The sequence below is a fragment of the Podarcis filfolensis genome (assembly GCF_964270895.1).
Source record: "Podarcis filfolensis genome assembly, chromosome: 10".
In the NCBI taxonomy this organism is placed as follows: Eukaryota; Metazoa; Chordata; class Lepidosauria; order Squamata; family Lacertidae; genus Podarcis; species Podarcis filfolensis.
Genome location: NC_139612.1, coordinates 25,662,228 through 25,688,919, shown reverse-complemented (window position 1 = coordinate 25,688,919; position 26,692 = coordinate 25,662,228). Strand labels below are relative to the sequence as shown.

General features: G+C 38.0%; 2 protein-coding genes and 1 long non-coding RNA gene across 13 annotated transcripts in view; 2 read left to right on the top strand and 1 right to left on the bottom strand.

Annotated features, from left to right (window-relative positions):
• The window catches only part of LOC310744041, a 352,149-nt gene that overhangs the window by 32,715 nt on the left and 292,742 nt on the right, over positions 1–26,692 (top strand). The gene's annotated exons all lie outside the window — the stretch shown is intronic.
• The window catches only part of LOC310743925 (uncharacterized protein), a 797,205-nt gene that overhangs the window by 486,118 nt on the left and 284,395 nt on the right, over positions 1–26,692 (top strand). The window lies entirely within an intron of this gene.
• The window catches only part of CNTN1 (contactin 1), a 163,240-nt gene that overhangs the window by 85,245 nt on the left and 51,303 nt on the right, over positions 1–26,692 (bottom strand). Inside the window, exon 1 of one of the 10 annotated variants that reach the window (XM_083574431.1) lies at positions 25,661–25,680. The exons of 8 other annotated variants lie outside the window; for them this stretch is intronic. The gene's annotated coding sequence lies outside the window, so the exon portion shown is untranslated. Of the gene's footprint in view, positions 1–5,312; positions 5,718–25,660; positions 25,681–26,692 lie in introns of those variants that run through there. One more of the 10 variants, XM_083574436.1, reaches the window with a different exon arrangement.

Here is a 26,692-nt window from a genome sequence, read left to right as displayed (position 1 = left end):
TGGGAAGGGAAAATAAAGTTAGCATTCAGGGCTGAAGGCAGCCCTGTTTAGGGAAGTTTTTTAATGTTTAATGCTGTACTGTGTTTTTAATATTCGGTTGGGAGCAGCCCAGAGTGGCTGGAGAAACCCAGCCTGATGGGCAGGGTATAAATAATAAATTATCATTATCATTATCATTATCATTATAGTTTCAGGCCAGTTTTATTTATTTGATTTTTAAACCTACTAGTCACTCTTCATCCAAAGCGTCTATAAGCAACTTACATGGGGGAGAATATATATGTAAATATAGTACCATAGGGTGAGGGGAAAGTTACATACAACATCCATATTCTTTACAACCTATTGGAAAACAGAAACAAAAAAACATCTTCCACATTATAGTGACAGAAAACATTAGCAGCACACTAACGATAAACAAAACAATACTCCCACCCACTAACCAGCAGATAAAAATAGAAACTCAACAGCAACACTCCCCTACCTAGCACAAGAATCACTCGCACCAGCATGTTAACATTTATTTATTGCAGTATTCCTAAACCACCAAGTCATTGAAAAAATATAATGGCAGTGTACAATGTAAGCAGTAAAACATCATAAAAATGACCACCAGTGAATTAAACAATGTCCTTGTTTAACACCATAAGGGAGTTAAAAGAAAAGCACTATGTTTGTTTCAATATTATTTCCATCAAAGGAGTCCAATACTAGAAGAAGCTAAACTCCAGCTGTTGTTTCACTACAATTCCTATCATCCCTGACCAATAGAGATGTTGGCTGGAGATGATAAGAGCTGAAGCAATGGACATCTGTTTCCTTGTGCCTGCTTTATGAAATGGTCTGCCTCCCTCACAATGGAGACCTGGATCCAAGAGGAGATCTTGAGGCAGTAGCTCACTGCTCAGAATGATGTATTTAGTTATTTGTTTAAAATTTAATAAATAAATGTATGTTTCATTCTAACACTGTGCCTCATTGGCACTAGTATATCTAACAAAAATCTTGACAAAATCTGAATACCCAACAGAGATACAGAGTTGTTGTTTTTTGCATTAAAAAATTGCACCATTTTCTATCGTGATGATGAGCTTGCAGGCCCTGCTAACCTTCAGGCCCAGGAAAAGTGTCTCTTCACCCCCTGCAGATTTATCCACAATGGAGTCTCCTTAAAGTCCCATTTAGATACTTCATTTTTGTTCTGACTTGTAGCAGCCAGCTGGTCCAAAACCTGTTGGACTTGGGCCCACCATCTGCTGTTGATACTACATGAGCACACTTCAACCAGTGTGATCAGCAGAGTATGCACGGCTCCAGCAGAGTCTTCCAGCAGAATATCAGAGTTTTTCTGCTTTCCAGTAGTTTAAGTTCCCAGTTCAGAAAACTCCTTTCCTACTCAGTTCAGCTTAGAGTATAAAGCATTCATTCTCTCATGGCACAAGCCAAGCAAAAACACACTAGGTACATAAACTTTAAGAGACACTGGTACATCATGAACTTATCTGTGATAATACAGTTCTTCTGGCCTTAGAAGTAAACCTTGTAAAGATACATGCAGCCTTGGCTTTGTATTTGCCTCTGCATATACACATATTCCTTAGAGAAAGGGAGGGCAGATGATATGTTTAGCTAGCGTGCTATATCTAAACCAGGGGTCAGCAAACTTTTTCAGCAGGGGGCTGGTCCCCTGTCCCTCAGACCTGGGGGTGGGGGTGGGGCGGACAATATTTTGGAAAAAAAAATGAACGAATTCCTATGCCCCACAAATAACCCAGAGATGCATAAAAGCACACATTCAACTCATGTAGAAACACATGATTTCCGGACTGTCCGTGGGCCAGATTTGGAAGGTGATTGGGCTGGATTCGGCCCCCGGGCCTTAATTTGCCTACCCATGCTCTAAACATAATCGAGATGTGGGGTGTGGGCTGCTCAAGGCATTGACCAAGCACTTTCTCCCCCAAATTAAACCAACAATTTTGTGTATTGCTTATCACTTTTTTCTTTCTTCTATTCCTGAAATAGTCTCTGGTTACTCTGCTTCAGTCTGGCAGCAAAAAGGATTACAGGCACACAACATCACCAAGAAATGGGGAATGATGTTCAGATGGTTTCTGAATTTGTCTTAGTGAGGGGGAAATCTGGTCATCCATTGCACACAGCTGGTATCTGCTCAGGCCTTTCTTACCGACATATTTTCAGTTATGTCCATTGTGTTGGCCAAGTAGCTTTCAATATGGCCCCAATTTCCCACATGTCATTTCCTGATAGGCTGCTAGGAAAGCTTTAAGTATGGGCCGTCCTTTAGCTATTACCTATGGTTTATATTACCTCCCCTTGGAAAACACTGTAGAAAATAAAACTGCATTATGACCCAGAACTGTCAGTTTTTTGCCCCAAATGCAAGTCTGTGGGGAGAAGGATGACAAAAGCAGCAAACAGTTTAACTAATATGTTCCCCTTTATTTACTATTATTGTGTCAGCACTGTGTAGTCATGTTACTTTAGTTTGCCCAACAGGATGATGTCTTTTCACTTAACATTTGAATATAACACAGCCAGGGGAGTGTTAGAAACCACCGCTTTTAATTTAAGATACTATTTAAGCTGGTGAGAATTTCTTGGGCTTACCTTCTTCCACACATTTCTCCCCTACTCCCTTTCTCTGTAAACAATTCTCATTTCACTGCAAGAGCTGCTGAATAATATATTGCCAGCAGGCAAGCAAGCATTGCCTGAAATGATCTCAGTGACTCAGCATAGAAGAGGCCTTCAAAACACAAGCAAGTAATTCTTTTTCACAAAAGCTGCATGTCACCAACCTCTCAAGTGGCTCAAAAACCCCATGTGGAAAAGAGACAAATGAACACATTATCTAAAGGTTATATTCATCAATATGGCCAAGTTGCGATATTAATTAAAGCAAGGCAGAACAAGTCCCAGACTTGGGTTCTCTTAAAGAATCCTGACTCCAACTACCATAAAGCCATTGCTCTGCTTATTAGGGACTATGTAGGGCATAACATGATGTGAAATATTCATTTTTATGGAAAAATTCTCCATAAAACATAGTGATTAATTAAAAAAATTATAATCTGTATTTCTACAGATCTATATGCAGCTTACCCCTGGAAATTTCTTAATGTCACAGCATAGCTTTAGAACATGTGAATTAAAAGAAGAGAGAGCTCCAGAGCATGTGCAACAAAGTGTAGGAGATGACTCAACCAGGAATCAGAGTTTTTATCAGAAGGAGGTAGAGGAGAAAGGCTGTAGTTCTGCTATCTTTTCAATGGGAGAAGAGCTCTACTTGGCAAGAAACTTCATATTGGGGGCGGGGAGAAGATCTGTCAAAGATAAACCCAAAGATCTGTGCAGAAGAGTGGACAGCAGCATTGCTGTTAATAGAAAATGCTCAACGTTGAACATACAGTACTGGGTTTTAGGCAGCGGTGAAATATGAGACAAGTAGTTGGATACGTAGAACTGGATAAGGGGAGGATTTGGGGGTTGAAAGGCAGAACCAAATGTCATTAGCATATAGGCAACACTGAAAGCCATGGGATCTGACTATTATTATTATTTATTAAATTAGACTTCAGGGCGGTTCACAATTTAAAATTGATAAGGTCACCCTGTGGCAATGTGTAGAGGTAAAGCAAGAGAGAGATAATCAACATTCCCCCATGGAATCACTGAATAAGTGATCATACTGGCAGGAAGAGTATTAGTTAAGGACACAAATACTGAAATCTAGGGCATGAAAGCAATTGAGCAGGCGAGAGTCATCAGTTGTATCAAAGGTGGTAGAGAGGACAAGGACGATGGAGATACTTTTGGATAGATACATTTGGATGGGGAAATAGAGGTTCTTATGAATAACTTCCACTGGAGTGCAGAAGTAGAAACCATGTTGGATAAACTGGGAAAGAGAAAGTCAGTGGAGCAGAAATAATAAAAAAAGCATCCTCCAGAAATTTGAAGGCAACAGGTAGAGGAGAAAACAGGCAGAAGTTGGAGCTGCAGGGTGATTTTTAATTTCTCAATGTATTTAAAGCTTTTTTTATTATGCGTGAAATAATGGTGCATTAGCATACATTTAGGGAAGAGCTAGATGAGAGTTTTGATTTATGATGTGGATAGGAATAATAATGACACAGCTAATGCCAACCAGGAGATGGGATAAGACAAATTCTTATTTTGTTGCCACCACTTTGGGAGGTGACTATAAATTCTTAAATAAATATAATTTATTATTCAAAACTAATGACCAGGTATCTAGCAACAGTGTCAACAAACATCCCAGTAATTCAGATCACACAACAGAAAATACACAAATTTATTAGTTGTCATAATAGCCTTTAAAAAAAAACTAACTACATGTCAAGATAGGTAACATTTCCATCTTTTAAATGGTAAATACATATTTCTATGCATGATGGATTATTGAGTACTGAAATATCATTCTAGGTCATTCCCTTGCTAATCCTACAAATTCAATTATATATAAATGAATGGTTTTGAAAAATACAGCTGCCTTTTAATAGTTGTTATAAAGAGCAATATAAATGGATATATGAATTATTCCCATCACATCACATCACTGTGTTATAATTATCATATGTGCTATTGTCATGCAATACTGTAGCAGACAATTTCATACCTATTTCATATTTCTTCCAAAGAATGCAAAGAATCCACCAGAAAGAGATATATCATGCTTTAAAATCATCAGTCAAAGCTATTTATTCTGAACCAGTTCAAACATATGCATTCCTTTCATGCTATTCTGTTCAGACTTTTAGCCAGTTTGAACATCATTGCAAGCCATTTTGGCAGCAGATTCTCAGAGCTCACCTAGTGTCTACACTAAAAGCATAAAATACAGCAGGACAGGCACTGCTACTGAAATCATGATATGCCAATGTCATTATGCTGCATGGGTTAGTGATGAGTAGATCATTTTTCCCTATTGATTTTGCTCTACAGGACTGCCCCTCCCCATGATACAGTCATCAACAGCAAACACAGACTGACCGTAAACACATATTTTAGAAAGAAAGAGGCAGATTGCCACACTGCAGTCACCATTCAGAAGCCTATAACATAATAAGCCGTTTTCAGAAAGTAACTCAGTCCTTCACATTCACAAACAATAGCTGTCTGAAAAACCTGACTCTGCATTCTGATACAGAGATCTGATCTGAAAGAGCGTTGCAAACCCTGCCTCACCACAAGCCAGTATCGGCACATTCTACCTTTCTAAATTGTCATATTTTGTAGGGATATAAACATATATATGTATATATTACCTTAGATGAAGACTTCCCTTTTGCCTTTTTGTCCATCACAAGTGCCTCAAGTTTATATTTTTAAACGCACACACAAGGGTTGCACCAATAAACTTCAAGCATCCTCTCCTGCGGCAGAAAGCATATTAAAAAGAGAGAGGGAGAGAGAGAGGAGATTTCAAGCTGTGACCTCAGAGCAAAGAACAGCCGTTATCTCTCCGCCAACCTTCTGTAGAAAACAGACGAGACAGCAGGGAAACTGGCTTTCTTGATGGCTGCAACACTTTCAAATCAAGCATTCTGCACACTGTAAGCTCAAGGATTTATATCTTCTTAAACAGGCCGGTCCCACATAGCCTTGCCCTGTGCTCCTGGCAATATGAAGCATTTCACTGCAGTCACTTTCTGGAAAAAGATCATCCCATCATGTTGAGATCTTTGCCTCTCAGCACAGAGACTAAAACAATGGGCACAATATGCATAATACGCTCACTAAAATATCCGGTGCACTTCCTGCAGGCAGTGTTGCAGCCAGTAATGGGAATATATTGATCAGCTCACTAAAATAATCAAGATGAGGATCTGACTCACTGCAGCAAACAGTTGTTCCACCCAGACTCAGATGCAGATCCAGTTTTCTATCCCTACAGCATCCTTATGGAAATGAGAGGCCAACATGCATGGAATGGTATATTTATATTTTCACCTCACCATCTGGGATCTATTGCTCTCTCTTTCAGAGGAAAAAATGCTGATCAACTGCTTTCTGCTGCTCCCACTTTGTTTATTCCAAGTACTGACTCTAAACTACACAAGATATATGTATGATTCAATTAATGAAAGCCTCACAGTTTAACATTTGTGTTAAGGGCTTTCCATGTTCACTCATGCTTCAGAATTACAGCTGTTAAGGGCCATGACCATAATAGAAGCATTATGCAGGCAATATAGGTATGGCATAGTTGGTATGGAATATGTATTGGTGTGGTATGTTGTTAGATCCAACTTGTCTGCTGAGAGATGGACCTAATTTGTTCAGTCACTGAAACAGCCACAGAATATTAACAAAAGCTATCATTTCTAACTATAGGCTAGAGAATCACCTCTCCTTCATATTTCTGATCATAAAGATGGAATGCAATTCATCCAACTCACCCTTAACATAGGCCAAAGACTGTGGCCCTATAATTCCCTTGTCCAATGTCACAGCATAGCAGCCTCCAGGAATCACAAAACATAGTCATAAACATCAAACTATATTTTGTTTTCTACTTCAAACCTTTCAGGAATACTTCACTGTAATGAGTTGCCCTTTCACTGAATACTTTGAAAACCACCTTAAACTATTCCTTTTCCCATCAGACTGACAGTAACTAGTGAAAGATCAGTCGTGTTTTATCCCCCTTTTATTTCTAAATATTCCACTCCCAGCAATTCCACCTTGAAAGAGAACAGAAAATCATAGCCCTTACATACGGTATATTCATTTGGGGTAGATTATAGTTTGGGATGGGATTATAAGAGTGTATATTCTTTGTAAAACATGGTTTGTAATGGTGTTTCATATATTTCTGAAAAAACCACCAGATCATCATCATGAGAAATGCAGGATGATGAAGGAACTTACTTCTCTTCCAGTTCAGTTCAACTGACTACTAAAATGAGTGGTATGAAAAAGAGAACAAATATATTATTGGGAACACAGGAAGCTGTTCAGAATTGTCTACACTGACAGCTTTCCAAGATTTCAGGCTGGGTTCTCTGCCAGTTTTACCTGAATATGTTGGGGATTGAACTAAGATTCTTTGGCACGCAAAGCAGATTCCACACTGAGCTATCACCCATCCTTTTACAAGTAAGAATGGCAAGAGTATGGTAAGAATAGAGGTGGTATGGAGGGAACAATCCATCGCACCTTCACACCAAACCCTCTTGATGGTAAACTTCAATGTCTCTATATAAACCTGGCACTTCAGCAACAGAGCCCATGTATTTCCCTATAAATCATACAACTACAGCTTTAAATTATGACCAAAAGATTCATATCATTATGTCTCTAGAGCCATACATGAAATCCTCCTATATAGTGGGGTAGGACAGCTGAAAATAATGCCAATATATTTCATTTATGGCAACCAATGTACCCCTTTGGTTTCAGATAGTACATGGGTAGATGAGTCTAAAAAGTCTGAGACACAAATTTTCATGGCCCTCTAGTGGCTATGGTGGTTCATTTACCAGAAGTAATGTGTTTAGCGTTAACTCTGGAAGTGCTTACTAGATTCTGACCAAACTAAGCCTCCAAGGGCACAACATACATCAGGAGGTTTAGTTGGGTCAGAATCGAGTATGCATTTCCAGAGTTAACACTAAATGCATTACTTCTGGTAAATGGGCCACCATGGTTGCTAGAGGGCTATACTATCTGAAAGCAAAAGGATGCATTGGTTGCCAAATATATATACTTCAGCTCCCCTACCCGACTAGTAAGTCCTAGGAAGGCAGGCAAACTAATGCTAGTGTATCGGAAGAAGCAAAGATCAGATAACCAGTGTCAAAGCAATGATTATTCAACATCAACTTCATTGGACTGGTCATGTTGTGTAGATGCCTGATGATTGTCTTCCAAAGCAACTACTCTATTCCAAACTTAAAAATGGAAGGTGTAATGCTGGTGGTCAACAAAAGAAGTTTAAAGACTCTCTCAAGGCAAAAAATGTAGTATAAACACTGACAACGTCTGCAAGTGCTCCAATTGGAGAACAGCCTTTACCAACGGTGTCATGGACTTTGAAGATGCTTGAACTCAAGACGAAAGAGAGAAACGTGCTAAGAGGAAGGCACATTTGGCAAACCGTCACCGTGATCAACTAGTTGTTTTGGATAACAACCTGTGCTGCCTAGGACTGATGGAAGTTGCAGCCTGAAAGATCTGGAAGGCACCTGGTTGGCAAAAAGCTGTCTTAAATTAGAAGCTGATTTTAAATTAGAAGCTGAAATTTTAAATTAGAAGCTGAAAATTCTGATTTTCTCCACAATATTTACTTAGAGACCCTTTAATAAATTATATCAAAAATCCTATACTCCCTAGCAGAAAATTGCAGCAGGGAGGACAGTCTATCTTGATTCGGTTGAGGAGGAAGAGAAAACTACAAATTCAGTGTTCCCAAACAGGAAATAAAGCTCCTGTGTATTATTAAGAGATACTACCTAAAATGGATATGACCGCAAAAGCCAATAGGTTTCCATTTTAATAATGCTTACAGATAAATTGGGATAACCACAAAATTACTGCAAAAGTAAAATATACCCAATGCAACCTTAAAAAATGAGTAAGACAGTAGCCAATTGTGTTTTAAGATTCAATATTTATGCTTTTCTTCTCTGAAATCACTTGTCTTGTTTGACAGACTCCTATTTTGACTTAAAGAGGGGAAATGCTGCATTTGTCCACTGCTAGATTTTTTTTAGTAAAGCAATTTTAGATAAATGTTACTAGAATTGCACTAAATAGTATCTACTAAAAGGGGGGGAGACCCCAAGCAAACAAAATACATGAAAACTAGAATGAAGGAATGTCGCACATTCCAATAGTAGTTTTTAAAAAGATGCTCAAATGGCAATTAATCACAATCGCTCCACTTGTTGGTACAATGAGAAACAGCAACTGTTCCTTATCAACTAAATGCAGTATGACAGCAACAGCTTCCTGTCAGCTAAACACAGCATGATGTGTATAAAATATAAGAGATGTCTCAGAAAATGCAGGTCAATTAGTGAGTTGCAAATACCATAATATTGGTTTTGACACAGAATATCCACCCTTTATTATTGGAGAACCAAAATCAAAATGGGCATTGTGAAATAAACTTTTTAAAATTGAGGTTTATCTTTTTGTTTTTAAAGGGGGGTTCTGATTAAATTAAAACATTAGAAGCATGTAGCTATTTTGCATTGAAGGAAAACTTTTCCTTCTTTGCAACTTGACCCTTATTCCCTCCCCTCCTTTATTTTATTTTCCTTGTTAATTGCCAGTAGTTGGTTCCTACTATGTATAAAAGCACACTATTCTCTATCTTCTTGAGATTGGTTGTTCCTTTTTGTCTTTTATATTTATAAATAAACAGACCTTGTAAAGATACTAACAAAATTTATCCAGTAGTCTATGCTTGCAAGGAACCTAATCAAGGAATTTGGACTGTAGAAGATCTCACATCTGCATTGTTTCTGCACAACAGCCAGATTTCAACTAAATTTATTAAAGTTTATCATCCAAATTTATCTTCAGTTATTGGGGTGAATCATTAGCAACACACCTTTCTCCAGTTTTTGAGTTGGACTTCGTTTCCACTGCTATGCCTGCAGTTCACCACATTTTTTGAGATCCTGTATTCATTTGTCCCTCTACTAGCAGGTTACTGATTCATATTAGTGCATTAATTATTATTATTATTATTTTTAAAAAATACAACATGACAAGGAATCTTAATGTGGAGAGTTTTGGGTCATATGTGTTTATATAAGTATCGGAAAGGTAAAAGAAGACACAAATATTTTTTTTTAGCAAATATGCATGAGGCAAAGTGAAGAAATTTGTCTCAGGTAGCAGACCTGACCCCCCTCCGTCCCCCATTGTTGCAATGCTGCCAGCCCTGCCAGGGCTTCACCCGTGCCATCAGCACAGTGCCATTACCCTCACCACTGCGCCTGCTACACCCTTGCCATTGTGTCGTGGCAACAGTTGGGCGCAGCTTCAGCCCAGGGTGCAGCTGTGATGGTTGGGTTGGTAGCAGGACAGACACAATGGCAGGGGCAGGGAGTGGGTAAGACCCATATCAGTGAAGTGGGGCAGCATTGGTGGGGGGTCACTTCCTGGCCACTTCCAAAAATAATATTAGAAGCTCTACAAGTCAAATGCAGAGTACAGCCCATCCTACAGGATCTGGTCTAGCATTCCACCCCATCACAGTTTCTTACTACAGTGGTACCTCAGGTTACAGACGCTTCAGGTTACAGACTCCGCTAACCCAGAAATAGTACCTCGGGTTAAGAACTTTGCTTCAGGATGAGAACAGAAATCGTGCGGCAGCAGTGTGGCAGCAGCGGGAGGCCCCATTAGCTAAAGTAGTACCTCAGGTTAGGAACAGTTTCAGGTTAAGAATGGACCTCCAGAACGAATTAAGTTCTTAACCCAAGGTACCACTGTATAGCATTTACACTGGTACATATCAGAGAGCCATATTTATATATACACATTGCAAACCTGAATTTAAACGTTTCTGCTCTTATGAACATGAAAGCATCATGTGATCAGTGGAGGGGAGCTAAAAAATATGCATGCTTTGAGATTTTACATGTTTAACCATCACAGAATGATAAATATAAGTACAGTATAGCCTTTCATTATCTGTGGTCAGTTAGATGAAAATACTAAAACTAAATGAACCGCAGAAAGACTACTTCAGAAAGACTTAATTTCAGATAAGCAAAATACAATTATCTGGTATACAGAGTGATATCTGGCATAAATCAGTGACATCATTACATCCTCCCTTCAAAGTGAAGAAGACCGGCGCCAAAGTAATGGGAAATTATTGGGCTTTCAGAGACTGCAAATACATGCGGGAGTCTGAATCCTTTGGAATGTTCAAGGGTACAAGACTATTAAATATTACGGCGTGCCGGGAAACCTGCTGCAAATAGCATCCAGGGAAATGAACCAAATTTATTTATTATTTATTTGTGAATTAAGAAGGGGCTCCAGCATGTTGCCATGAGTCTGACACCAGGTTCTGATGGTATATTGATGCATAAAAACCTATGTTAATTTCCCACATTTGCCCCTCCTGTATAAGAATGGCACTCAAGCAGTAAAATCTTTGCATATACAGATAGGAAGCAGAGCTGCTAGCTTGCCTGTAGAAGTTGAAAGCAATTGTGAGACATGAAAAGACTGTTCCCGCCCCCCCCTAATATTCTGCATAGAAACAGAATGTACCAGAAAACAGGTCTGCAGTCTTAAATTCCTAGGAGGAAGTGCAGAATATAAATAAGATCGACTCAGTTTCTGCATAAGAAGAAAATGTCCAAAACACCTCTAAGAAACAGTAGACCAGAACAGGCCTACCTGGACATCACTAATCTGCTTTCTTAGCAAATGTAAATCATTTGTCTCTCCTAGACTTTAGAAGCAGCATCTAGAGAAGGCTTGGAACAAGATTTGAAAACTGCAAAGTATTTCATCAAAAGATATATGCATCACTGCTCACATCAAATATGCAGGGTTCTAAATCTCATTAGGCCCTTCCATAAGTAAATACGGCTCCCTGTTTCAGACATTTGTCGTCTATGAGCTGGGAAAGTGACAGGGATGGTGACAGAGGGTGGAGCTTAGCATGCCAACTCCCACTCATTTTACATGAAATCAGATAGCAGAATGCTGAAACAAGGCTATAATCTATTCAGCAGGTGGCACTGAGCATAATTGTATCTGAGGAGTCAGGAGTTTCCTGTTACTGTTCTTCTTGAAGATTAGTAATTACCTATCTCCCTGGCTGGTGTGTCTTCTGAGTCTTCCATGACACCTGCTGGATGTTCATCAAGAAGTCAATCAGAATACCATCTATGTAAAGTAGCAGGGATTGTGCTTTCTGAACTCTCCTTTGCTGCACATCCCACTATCCAAAGCTTTCTTTATTTGTCCTCTCTTAAACAAGCAGTTCTGATCTTGTCTTCTTTCTCTTCGCACAAAAGACACATATTTCACAACCCTACGGCTGAACCCTCGCTATGCTCCACAAAAGTTCTGTTGGCCTCTCTGGGATGTTTGTGCTTGGCTCTGTGGTTTCTCGGGGCAATGGCACAGCTTTCCCAGTCAATAGCCATGAGCTGCCTCATTTGGAACCTGCTGCCTTATCTATCAGAAGTGGAGTTTGACAGAATTTCAACTGTACTGAAAGGCCTTTTTGTTCACTCAGGCTGCTGAACGCACATTATTTTGTTTTCGTTCTCTGTTGTTCTTTGTTCTGGTGAGTTTAGTGTCCCAAGCCAAGAAATTTGCAAAGGGGGAAAAACAGCAGTGTTTCGATCTTGCTTTTATCATGTCTGTACCATCCTGTTAGGTACATGCATCTAAATTCACAATGAATGTGGAGAAAACAGTTGTTTTGTTGACTATATTGAATTCATGGTTCCAAATATAGGTAATGATCCTGTATGAGTGCAATACGTGTACATAAATGTTCTGGAAGCCCTCTAAAAAGCTACAATCAATAATCTTTCTGCAAAACTCTTGCCCTAAGACACTTAGTGATGGAGGTCTCGCTGAGTTTTGTCATTCCTTGGCTCAGAATATGAACTTCAGCTTCTGGTAATGCTCAGTTTATGATTCTTTCCTCTCTCCCAAGGTTCTTTTCTGTCTTAGATTTTGATTCCACTGCAAGTCATAGAACAGGAGTAGAAACCCTTTCTTCGCCTAAGGACCATATTTCCTCCTGGCAAGCTTCTGGGAACCACATCCTAGTATTGGGGCAGGACCAGACACGAAAGAGAGAAGAGCAATAAATTTGAACTTTGCCTTTGTACAGGAGGCTAGTTTTACCACATTCACAAATGTCTTCCAGCCAGGAAAGCATTATCAAAATTCAAAGGACCCATTCCAGCTAGGCAAAAACCATCAAGGAGGATGCAAAGCAGGACTTGTGAGGGGTCTGACTCAGGAGGGTATGTGTGCTGGGGAGATTCCTATGGGCCAGACAGAAAGCCCTGGAGTATCAAATGTTGCCCCCAGGCCTAGGGTTCCCTATTCCTGCTATAGAATAACTATTGAGGTGGTGGAGGATAACTCAAAGAAGGTGATGCTTTGACCCAGTGTGTGCCAGATTGCTGTTCCTGTGGCGTTTGTGAGATGATGAACTGTGCTGATTGCAAGTTGATTGCAAGTTGATTGTTGACTGCACCAACACTAGGACTGTAAGAGGAAGGTGAAACTTTAGAAAATGTGCTTTTTCTCTGGAATCTGTAGAAAACAAACAGAAGCCAGGAAGGCAGAGTTCTTCTCAGGTGACATGGTTAAAATAACTTATTGAAGTTTGGTACACCACGATTGAAGAGTCACGGCTGTGCTGGATAAATAAATAATGGATGTAAATGTAAGAGAGTAGAAAGTGCTCATTTAATTTTAAAGAAAACATAAAGCCATAAATAAATTTAGGCTATAAATGAAAAGGTAAGGGTGGGAGGGAGGGAGGGAGGGAAGGGATGAATGAAATCCTCGAACAGTCTGACAAAAGACTGTAATGGAAAAAACAAAACACAAATTGATTAGTGAATTCAGAGGTTGATAAATGTCTGAGAAACAGTGAATTACAGTATTATAAATTTGATGCCCTAATCATCTACAGAATGACTAGACAGTTCTTCCTGCAGACTTTTATAAATTAGTATTCTGTAGCAGTAATAGGCAATGAAGAGACATAGGGCTATTGGAAAAGCAAATATTTTCCCCTCAAAAAAGTATGTGCGTACCTAGGCTAACCAGTCCATGGGTGGTTCTCAACATGATGGCAGACCTTGTGTGGGGTGGTGTCAGGGACCATGCTGAGGAGGGCTGCACTGAGGAGGAATGGTGGGAGCCTCCCCCTCCCCCTGCTCCGGATCCTGAATCTTCCCAGGAGCAGGAGGACAGTATAGATTTGGAACAGTGGTTTGCAGAGGGGCATAGTTCGGAAGGCAGATGGGGAACAGCTAGGAGAAGAAACACTAGAAGAGAGAGGGTTAACAGATTCACAGTTTCGGAACAGCATTCACCCCACTTCTCCAAAGTCACCGAGAGCTCAGAAATTGGCAGAGCAGAAAGCACAGAAGGTACAAACTCAGCTTACAAGACGTAGAAGTGATGTAGATTAATAGGGACAGAAGGAGGTGGAATCCTTTATTAGGAGCACCGTCATTCTAGCAGGTGTGTTCTTTGTTCTATTGCTGTGATTATTAAAGTTTCTAACTGGTAAGAAGACTCCTTTTCCTTTGTTCTGCTTATTTACTGCCACGGGGGAGGAAGTCGATTTCCTTAGCCTGACAGGTGGGAAGAAAGCTCAGAAGACCAGATTGTCTTTTTGTGTGTAGACAAATCAATCTAACCACCAGTTATAAATATGGCTACAGCTAATTTGCGTACATTGTTTCATGTCACCACTACTTTTGACACTGAACAACAGATGGTAGATAAAACCCATAAAACCGCTGCTACGTTGGATTCAAATGGGTGAATGTATAAAGAGGGATGCATATGAGCACAGGTCCTTTCTGACCCAAAGAAAGCCAGTGCTGAAAGAGTTGTAAGGAAAACTGGTCGTGTCAAATCCACGGACAGGAACAATTTAGGCATGTGTGCAAGCACACAACCATAGAATAAGCTAATTAATACAAGGTACACTTTCAGACTAAAGACTAAGAAGCTTATTTCTGAACACTCTCTCTACCTAAATGGCATTGAGCTAAGCTATATTATCAAATACATTTAGCCCCAATGCATTTAAGTCATTGATCTCTCAAATAACTTTCTATAGTATATACTCAGTCTGTAGCTGAATTTGTTCAATATCCAGATGCTATTTGTAGACTTAACAGCTGTTGGTGGGATCCAGTGAGTTCCCAATTTCTTCCGCACCTCCCAAAGCAAACCACCTATTGTACTTATCAGCTTCAATAAGAAATGTCCAGGTTTTAAAAATAAACTTTACATGTAACTGTTTACTTGGAAAAGTTATTGTCTTTCCAAATTGCTGTGAAGTTTGTTGATACTGTGTTACCAAGACATCAGTTACATTGTCATGATGAAATGATACCTGGCTGGGCTGTTAAAGAATTTGCAGTCTGATGAACTATTGCTACAATGTAAATTAGCCTTTTGGGGAAAATGTCAATAAATATGGCATGCAATAAGAAAAGGACACACCACACCTGGTATGCAGCAACATCTCCCTTAGTGCTTGGAAGGATGATACATATCTTTAAATTGATGCAGGGGTCACTGCCTAAGAGATGACATTATGAACAAGTTATGCAAGAATTGCTGCAAAGATTTGTCCAGTAGATGTCTCGCCTTGTAAAATCAGAGAGAAGTATATATGTCAATATGTGACAGCATGAACAGAGAGACTTGCACTACTTTAAAGACTTCCCTATTAGTCTCTAAAGTGTCACAATATTCTTTGTTGTTTTGTAATTAGCCAAGCACTGGCCCTATGAAAGACTTCATGTTAATGCAGATGCATTTTAAAAAATCAGCCGTTAACTCACACACATAGTTCTTACATCATGATTAAAAACAGAATGCAATTAAACATTTGCTTAACTACTTGAATCCTGGCTGTTTTGTGGTTTGGTAAATTAAGATATCACTGCAGGGAATGCACCAGCTCATGATGTTTTTCTAAAAGCATGTGTAAGTGGTTGGCTGGATTGTAGCCTAAATATTTAGTTCCTTGGAACACTCAAAACTTTTACAAGATAGCTCATATTATTGAGCTTTTGGTCATGGCTCTCTTCAAAAGAACAACTTTATTAATGAATTTATTTCTATTTATAATGTCATGAAGAAAGATTAAACAAAAACTCAAAGGAAACAGTCAAGGCAAACAGCAATTCTCAGAGATTTCATCATTCATTTCAACAGAGGGACGAGATCCATCCATGCTGATATGAATCAGGTTCTTTCCTTAAAGTAAATGGGAAGGGTTTTCCAAGCAGTGCTATAATGTGGAAGATTTGGAAATATCACACATCACAAGAAAACAAAGGGTGTGTAATGCAAATTTGGAATACAGTGGATTAAGAATATCATATAAAGATGTCTCACACATCTATGAGTTAGATGAATAGAGCGCATTCATGTTTGCAATTTATGAGCTTTAACCCTATGAGCTTTAAATTTATGGGATTTACCTCGAATATAGCCTGTTTTTACTTTTTTTTAAAGTTACATTTACCATCATGGTTATATGAAAACTTCCACATATTCCTACAATACATTTTCCCACATATGTCATGGAGTCAATCTTTATTGCTTTCGTTTTTAATTTTGCCACAACTCCTTGGGCTAATTCTCTAGGAAAGGCTACTAGTAAACTTTAGAATAAAGTAAAATCAAGTAGCCAGCAAGGAGGACTTGCCTATGTATTTTTGGGAATACATAGCATGCCAGACAGAATATGTCTGAAATTGAACCAACAGTGGTAGCGCAAATACTTCCATAGTCTATTTCACCTAAACTCATTCTTCTGCATTAGTTCCACACAATTATGAAATTAGAGTATCATAAAAATATGAATGCTATTCTACTAAATTCTAATATATTAGACTCATTGAAATTAATCAACATAACTAAGTTAGGTGTGTTAATTTCACTGGGTCTGCTCTGCATAAAACTCAACTGAATACCAATCACCATGCTTACACTCTAGCTAAGGTTAGTTGTAAATACATTACACCAATAAGACTTAGTCACAGCTACCTTTAGCAGGAACTAACTACACATTTAATGTTTGAAATTGTGACTAATGAACATTTTTTCAAACTTCTTCTCTTCTATTTAAACTGTACTTTTCAAAGATCCAGATGAAGATCTACAGTATGTATTCGCATTCCTACACTGCATTAATAAACTGCATTGTAATTTGTATTACATTGGTGCAAGTGAACAGTCATCCATGAATATTCATGTAGACAGATACACATAAACTGCAACAGATTTCAACTTTTACAGATGCAATTTTACATTCTACATGCCATTTTTACAAGCATTTAATTTATTAGCATCTTAAGCAATATTCAAGTTTCCCTTATAGCATCCAAATCCTGTTCATGATTACTCAGAAGTACACCCCCACTGAGTTCAATGTGACCTGTTCTCTATTAAAGGTCTATAACCATAAGCAAATATTTGTGTTCTGTTTATGACCCAAATACTGTTATGGATATATTGGCATTTCCACACAATGAATCATAGGAACATAAAAACTGCCTTAAATTACACAAATCAGTGCTAGCTACAAATAAACACCATGTGGGATGCACAAGAGAGACAGAATTCCATAGCTGAATCTGCTATCAAGCTACAAATCAGTGTGTGTCTGCAGAGTATGAGTACAACTCACATAGAGAAAATCTGCCTCAAAAGCAATTATCAGTAGATCCAGCCTTAATTTATACATGGATTGGCTTCCAACTCCTGATATATGGAATTCCTAACATATGTTTGCTCATAATTCTAAGTCTCAACTCCATTATGACCATGATTGAAAGCTATGTTTGAATGTCAGTGAGAAATTCAATATATTAAGTCAGGTAATGCATGACAGAAAATAGTAAAGGAGAAAGCACTGTGTCTACAAATCAAATTACTGTAAATGCACTGTTTTTTTAACAGGTCCCTGTAGCAGAAAATAAAAATGTCAGAAGTAAGTGTGTGTGGGGGGGTGGGAATTCCCACTCTGATGTGAGGAATCTTCATTTTCAATCCAAATTACATAGAACAAGTCAACAGCTTCCAGGTGCTTGCAGAGCACAGCAAAAGTTACTTATGATTTATGCTAGTCAGTCAAACCAAATACTGCAGGTGAAAGCAGAAACAAGTTCCTAATCAATCTGAGTAAATGTGTTCATTACTCCACATACAGTCGCCACTGACAATATCCCATCAGATGTAAAGCTATTAAATCAAGCCACATCAAAAAGAGATTTGCTTATAGATATACGTGCACCAACCATTTTTACTTAAACTGTGGCAATCCCTGTGAAGAAAGTGGCAAAAATAAAAAACAATTTGAAGTTAAGTGAATTTTTGAGGTGGGAATTAAAAATAAATAAATCTCTTGATGTACAGGTGGTATTTAACACCAGTAAAATTGGCTAAAATGTATAGAACAAAAAATGAATGCTGGAAATGCAAGGAAAAGGAGGGTACTTTTTACCACATGTGGTGGACATGTAAAGAGGTAAAAGCTTTCTGGGAAATGATATACAATGAGTTAAATAAAATGTTTAAAAACACTTTTGTTAAAAAACCAGAAGCTTTCCTATTGGGTATAGTGGGTAAAGAGATACTGACACAAGATAAAAAACTGTTCTTATATGCTACAACTGCAGCAAGAATTATGTTAGCCCAAAAATGGAAACAACAGGAATTACCAACAAAAGAAGAGTGGCAGATGAAATTTATGGATTTTGCAGAACTGGCAAAACCGATGGGAAGAATCCAGAACCAGCGAGATCAAGCATTCCAAAAAGACTGGAACAAATTTATATTATATTTGAAAGACAACTGTAAGCAATTAACATCATTAGCAGGGTTATCTGAAGATTTGTAAAATGAAATTATTACCTATTCAGGTTGAGTAATGTAATATTTTAAGAAATGTCATAACAAGAACAGGAAAGGAAGGGAAATGCAAGGGTGCACAATTTAATTTTGTAAACCATTAGGTGGGAGGGAGGGAAGTCGTTAGGCTCAGTAAAGCCAAAGAAATATAATAAGAGGATATGATGTTACGCAACGTGCTTATATGTAAAACTAATAAAAATGATTAAAATAAATAAATAAATCTCACAGCAAAGTTCTCTATTATCCAAAGAGACTCTTGGCTGCAAGAAGTGTTCCTGAATATTCCAAAATTTTACCCCTCCAGTGAATAAAATCCTTAGGTTGTCCAGACAAATCAGTCATGACTTGAACTTAAGCTCTATTGGTTTCAGTGGGAACTAAGTTCAACTAACTTTGATTGCATACACATAATACCTTTAAAGAAACATTTGAAGCATATTCTGGGTACTGTAGTTTGTTAAGGGTCACTGGGAACTGCAACTTTGTGAGGGACAAACTACAGTGTCCAGAATTCTTTGAGGGAAAGAATATGCTTTGAATATGCAATAAAGGTGTAGTTTGCACAAAGTCTTAATCTGAATCTGACAATTTCTTACAATTTCAGACCTAAATTTCTCAGTGTTTCACTGACAGCTATAGGGCTAAGAAAGCCTGTGGATGAATGAGGAATGGTTCACTTATATTTCTCCTCTGATGAAGTTGTAGAGTGTTTTTCGCATCCTCTATCAATATAGCTTTTAGATAGTTACTGGAACTTCTTGAGAGCAAAGCAAAGTCAAATTTTGGCTAACTTATAGCATACCTCCTAAGTAGCCTCATGGGATCTAACACATGACAATGTTACACAATTGTGTTATTATCGAATTTTCCATCATCTTAGAAGAAATGGATTTCTATTTATTCTTTACATGAGTAATTCTGTAAAATACTGTTGTTATATTGTTCAAAGATAACACTGAAAGCAGCAGGAGAGAGGCAATTGAGTAATTTATCTCTCTTGAGAGGCATAAGACACGATTGGTCTCTCTGTACTGGCTGGCACAAATACTTCAACATCAATCTACTATTTGGAAACAAAGTGTCTTTTATACTTTGTTTATGCCTTTTGCAAGGATACATCTCAAAGTTTTTGGACTACAGAAACAGGTTTGCCTACAAAGGAACCAATCAGTACAGCAGTCCCCATTTGCCTAATTTTATTATAACCATTTTTGTTTGTGTATATCCAAAATACTTTCATATTGTTTTCTGACTCTTCATGATCCCATGAACCAGAGCACGCCAGGCACTTCTGTCTTCCACTGCCTCCCGCAGTTTGGTCAAACTCATATATTCATATATGAATATATTCATATATATTCATATATTCAAACCTTAAAGAATGAATTGGAATATGTGAAATTATTTTCAGAGACTTGGAAGTGGTGTGCTTCAACTGTTATTGCGTGTGCAATTTTATTCAATAGCATGGTCTACGGCAGGGGTTTTTTTTTCCAGCAGGAACTCAGTTACTGCAACTTTCAGGTAGGTGCCATTGCCATTATAAGAGAACAAGGTGAGTTCTAGCACCTCTTTTTCTAGAAAAATAGCACTGGTCTTACAATTGTGTGGAATTGTAAGCTCTGAGAGGTACTCAGATAAAACCAAAATAGCTTCCAGCAAATGTTTGGATAGAGTCCACAACGGTGAGAGCATATTCTTCCTCCTCTCCCCACTCTTCACAAGATGGAGAAAGGGATAACCAGAACGGAGTTTCACTGGCCCTTATATAAAGCTGATTGAAAGAAGATGCAGAACAGACAAAAGAAAGTACTTTTCCACACAGTGTATAAGCTCTCTGTGGAATTTGCCACTGCAAGAGTCTACAATACATATGCACACCAGCAATTCAAAATTATGTTTCATGGTGTCCATTTTAACCCCCGAACTTATCGTCAACTTTGTTACACATAAAGTAGATTTTTTATTGCTATTTTACAGTTGGATGAAACCAACATTGTGTGTGTTCAAATCAGTGTCACCCTAGTTGCTCTTTGAAACCAGCTTCAGTGCAGATGATCACTGTGGCATTTACAAGGGGCTTTGCAGGCTATTAAGTGGGCCTGCAAACCCCACTTTCGGCAAGGAGCTGCATCACCCACAGCTGACTTCATATATGATGTCAGGTTAAGGCAGGTAGCTGAGGCTTGGCTGGAACAGCTTCATGAGTGAAATGAAGATTGTCAGGCCTAATTAGGCTTGCAGACTGGAATTTTTACACTGCTGCATTAGGGTCTCTTAAAAACATTTCAGTTTTGGTGGGTAGTTAAGCTGCAGCTGAGTGTGGTTTGTTATACTCTAACTTATGGGTGAGCTGGGAGTCTGGTGGACCTTGAGTAAGAACTCAGTGGCTGAGAGGGTGGATGTGTCTGAATTCAAATGAATTTATATATTACCTATATATTAGTAACTTTTTATTGATGTAACATTTTATATGTAACTGTGTATTTTTATAATATTTCATTTAAGTAGTCTGTTGTTGCTTCTGTTTTCTGTACACAGCTTAGAGATATTTTTAATATATTAAGCAGTATAGAAATTGAATCATCATCAATCAACTTATGCTATTTATTGTTATTGCCTTACTTATGTGTTTATTTTTTTTAACTATTAATAGACCTTTGGTTTAATTAGCTTTGCATCCATATAGATATGAATGGAATTATTCTTTCCAATGAAAGAAGTTTCCAACAATATATCCAATAGATTGATTTCCCAAACAGGTGTGACCACTGTATCACCTACCTTGAACACCAAAAACACATGAAATCATACTGTTGCTGCTGGAAGATTAAAGTGCCTGTGTTTGACATGTCATAAGTTACAGAAGTGTACTCTAAAAGAAGAGTGGCTATTACCCAAGCTAGGATTAAACTCTGTGATGAATAGTGTTTAGAAAACTACAAATATGGTGGCTACATCTAGGAATGATACATAGTAGGGAAAGTTCAATATATTAAAATAGCAACATCTTGACATCCCCCTTAAGATGCTTTTGTTGACAAAAAAAAAGAGGTGATCAGAAAACAGAAAGTGGGGGAGATAATCTCAGAACAACTCCCTAATAAACGAGATAAGTAAAGAGAAATCAAGTTCCTCAATCCCCTATTTAACGTCAGTAATAAGGAATGCAAAATTTCCCATATTTTACATGTTTTAAATTTCCTTCTATAACTCTAGTGGTCCTAATTATTCATTTAGTAAATCGACTTCATGGAAATATTAAACACTGACACAGCAGTAAAGGGGTTAATTGCAAGGACTATTTGTTTAATCAGAAATTTAAGCATGAACAGACAACAATTCAAGACACAATGGGAAAGAGATCTTGGTGTGACAATTGAGAAACAAAAACAAGATATATTGTGCTTTTCAGTGAAAAGAGTATTGTTAAGTTTGCCGGTGTAAGAGGCACTACATAAGTTACTGTTTCAATGGTATCTGACACCCACTAGGCTGAATAAGATGTTTTCAATAACACAATTTAAATGTTAGAAGCGTAGCGTTCATCATACAGATATCATCAATATTTGGTGGGAATGTCAGATATGTCATAATTATTGAATTCACATTTTAACAACCAATACAGACACTGCAGGATACAGCATGAGTTTTAAAGCAGAATAACTTTATAGAAAAGTATTCTGAACAGCTGTGCATCTTTAATAATGAATCTATTTATGCAAAAATGGTCTGGGTGCAACATTAGGGAAAAATAAAGCCCCCATCAAAAAGGTAATTATTTTTTAAATGTATTGAAGAAGCCAGGATACACAGGAAAAAGTGATATTCCCTTTAAAAAAATCATATAGCTGGTAGTCAGGCTTGCTTTCTAAAATAGAGGAATGCTAACTGTGGCATATGAATGTCAAACAATCCTTTTATTTATCTTCCCCAACCCCTTTTTCCTCCATAGAATTATCTTTGAATTATATATTTTTTAAAAATCAAATGTCATTTTGCTTGGCATTTTTAAACACTCGTTTAAATGTACAGTGGATTAAAACAAGGAGAAAGTAAGGAATGCTCATAAACAGGCATCACACACAAAAACAAAAAAATGCCCCTTTCACTGCATGATGGCCATTACCCATCATAATTATCAATCTAAGGGATGTGCTTGTTTCTCATGGCTGCTTATTAAGCATTCATTTTCCTCTTTATATTTTTTAAAAAAATAGAACTTTCAGGATTTATTGATGTTAAAGTCAAAGGGTTGTTTGTTTATTTATTCACTTACTCTTTTTATTTTTATTTAAACTATATATAAATACCAAAGCTACCTAAGAGGTGTACATAAAAATTTAAAAGCATACAATACATAAAAAGTTAAAAGCATACAATGGATAAAATTTGTTCAAAAACCAATTCACTTTATTTAAATGCCAGCTAAAATAGAAAGGCATTTGTCAGGTGCCTGAAATTCAATAGAGCTATTTCCCTCAACAGCTATTCCCCTTACAGAGCTACAATTCCCAGATTTACATGGGAAGTGGGCTAAACAGTTAAACCATTCTGATAATGTAAGGGCCATTGCACTCAATTCTACAAAATAAAGTACAAAGGGATTTCCAAGCAACTACTAAAATCCCTGTGTAAATTGAGAAGTGTGACCCATTGTATACTCCACGTTGCATCAACACCATGAGGAGTTGGATAAAGAAGTCGGATAAGGAACATATATTTTACTAGATTCAGTATCTTTTCACCAGAAATACCAAGGTTGCTTTGGATGCTTACAAGAAGAAAAGAAAAAAAGCTTAATGTCACATCTGAATCTATCAGAGAACTCTAAATGGCAGTAGACAAGCAGAGACACATTAATTTGTCATTTCTTAGCACCAATTACTAATTAAATGGTTGGTTTAGGGGCTAATTGAATTTTCCATGTGCTGCTTAGCATCACTTCAAAGCCATTATGGGATTTAAAATGCAGGCCCATGTCGTATTTTCAGATGCCTGAAGATATGCAAGCAATTTTAGAAGACCGCTCTTTTTGTCAAGGTGGCTGCTAAACCATAGTTTAGCACAACAAGGTCAAGACATAACAATTTACAGGTTTTCACATCCCCACCTCCCTTCTCCTCCACCATGGCCATGAGACATTGGGAAGCTTTTCCTTTCTGTAACCATTAACCATTTTTTTTTACAGTGTCCCTAAACTCTAAATAATGTTGACTATGGTTTGCTTAAACAAGTCAGCTTCTTAAGAACAGAAAAGAGTTCTAGCCCATCTAGTCCAGCATCTTGTTCTCACCATCACCAACCAGATGCCTTTGGGAAGTCCATAAGCAGGAGCTGAGCACAACAGCTGTCTCCCCAGAAGTAGCTGTATATCTTAGCTATTCTGGCTAGTAACCACCAGCCTTACACTCCATTGCCCATGGGCTTAAGCTGGTTTATTTCCAAAGAACCATAGTTAAAATTGACCACCATATTTTGGTTTTGGACAACAGGGCAAGCTGCAATTAATTTAAACCAGAAAAAAAACAGAAATCCTTCATACATATGTATCTAATTCTCATCAGGCTAAACAAGGGAAATCAAGATCAGCTTCATTTGCTGTCACAGTGACATTACATATCCAAATTTTACTGACTACATGATGGTGTCACTGTTACTAGAAAGAAGATACACTGGAAACAAACAAAAAACAACAACACACAAAACAATGTGACAAAAGCCACAGTTGATTAAGGCTACAAACAGCAACAAACTAGTGTTACACAAATATGGTTTTAGATATCATTCAGGTAACATTTTATCCATCTTAAAAGCTCCCTTTTAAACCAAAAATATTCATTATGAACATCTGGCATAGTCCTACGATTAATGCATCTTTCCGCACAAAATTACAATTCATTGTAGTTTATCCTGCTTTGACTGAAAGTATTTTGTGATTTAGACTACAGCCAGCCCCTATCTGGTTTAAACTATCAAGTTGTAAATTAATATGGTGCCACACAGTGATCCTAATGGTATTAAATTATCTGAATCTTTTATATAATGGATGGAAAACCAAATAAGAGATACAGTCGGTTAAAATTCAAAAAGAAACTATGTGAAAGGAAGGTCCGATGTCTCTGATCGAACACACTGAATCTAGATGACCCCTACTGCAAAAAGGGCCTGTTAGACAAATGTGCTATGAAGTCTTTCTGCTTATTTGTTGTTTAGTTTATTCAACTTCTAGCCCATCATACCTCAGGGGTTCATGAAAATCAACAGGGTTTTTTTTTTTACCTGTCCCTATTCTTAATCCAAATATGAGTGTGAATTAGTGATGTATCAAACATCACCATTACCCTGTGGGATAGCTCAGTTGGTAGAGCATGAGTCTCTTAATCCCAGGGTCATGGGTTGAACCCCACATTGGGTAAAAAGAGTCCTGCATTCCAGGGGGCTGGACAAGATGACGCTTGTGGACTCTTCCAACCCTACATTTCTGTGATTCTACGATTCTATGAAACTTGACCCACCAATTTAATGAGACTTTTCACTTCCATGAAAGCGGTGGCCATTTCTCCTGATTCTTTGGAACATGCAGGGGCGTTGACTCTTCCCAGGGCTTCTTTTCATCTGGAACTCACCAGAACTCAGTTCCAGCACCATTGCCATTATAAGAGAACAAGGGAGGTGTTTGTGGTGAGTTCTGGCACTCCCCCCCCCCTTGAAAAATAGCACTGACTCATCCTATAATCATATTCACTATGAAGCTGGCCAAGGGGAGCATGAATCTTCTTCCTTTAAACTTTTAAAACCCAGTCCTTGTGTGTTCTGCAGCCTCCCTTGCCAGCATATTCCCTGGAAAGCACAGAGTGGTCATTAAACCATGATCTCTTCCTACATGCATTCCATGTACATGTGCTAGATGAGGGGTGGGGAGTATCTGCAGTGTGCTAGAGGGCAGGTCAGGGATTCTTTTAAAGTGCAAAGAAAGAACACTCACATCCCTCAGACACACTGCGGATAATGTTGCTGGATTCCTATCACGCACAGCCAGCATGGACAGTGATCAGGGGATGATCAGGCCCGTAGTCCAACAACATCTGTAGGGCCGATATTAATAATTAGTTTCCTGACAGATAAATATACATTTTTCTAAGTCTTCAATTTAAACTTTTCCAGATTTCTTTCTAGAAGTTATGCTCTCATTATTACTAGAGGGGGAAAAAACTATTGACTTTGCAGTGCTTCTTTCCTGGTTCTTTTTTTACATCAATTTTATTATTTGGGTCAACATTCAGAAACAGGTAGACAAGACATGATGCAGTACATAAGCATATAGAAGAATCTTAAATGTATGAATTATGGAACCTTGGGTTGCGGACATAATCTGTGATGGAGGCACGTCCATAACCCACAGCGTTCGCATCCTGAAGCCTCGCGCCTGCGCAGGCGCTGGCACGATTTGGTGCTTCTGCGCATGCGCGAGCAGGGAAACATGGAAGTAACCCGTTCTGGTACTTCCAGGTTTCCCTTGGTCCGCAACCTGAAAACATGTAATCTGAAGTGTCCGCAACATGAGGTATGACTGTATGAATAAATCTATCTCTTCAAAGTGGTCAGGAGAAGATGATTTATTCACTCAAGGACTATCCTTTATAAACTTAAATATCTCCCAAGTCAAGAAAAAAAAATCTATTTCAATCAGCTACATGCTGGGAACAGATGATTTATGTGGCCGTTTCCAAAGATTTCTTCTCAAAGGTAAACTAATAAAAAAGGAAAATCAGATTACAGTCTATGATGGGGTGGATTTTTATTAGAAAATATACTACCTTGTTGTCCAGTATCATCTTTGTAATATTGTCTAATGCTGCAAGCTTTACAGATCAAGATAACAGGTAGCAAAAGAGAATAGAATGTTTTTGGGTGTGTCACTGTCCCCATGGAGATTCCACTGCAATTAGTTGCCAAATAGCTGCACATCTATTGAGAAGTTACCACTTGGTTAAAGACCTGGACCACAATTCTCATA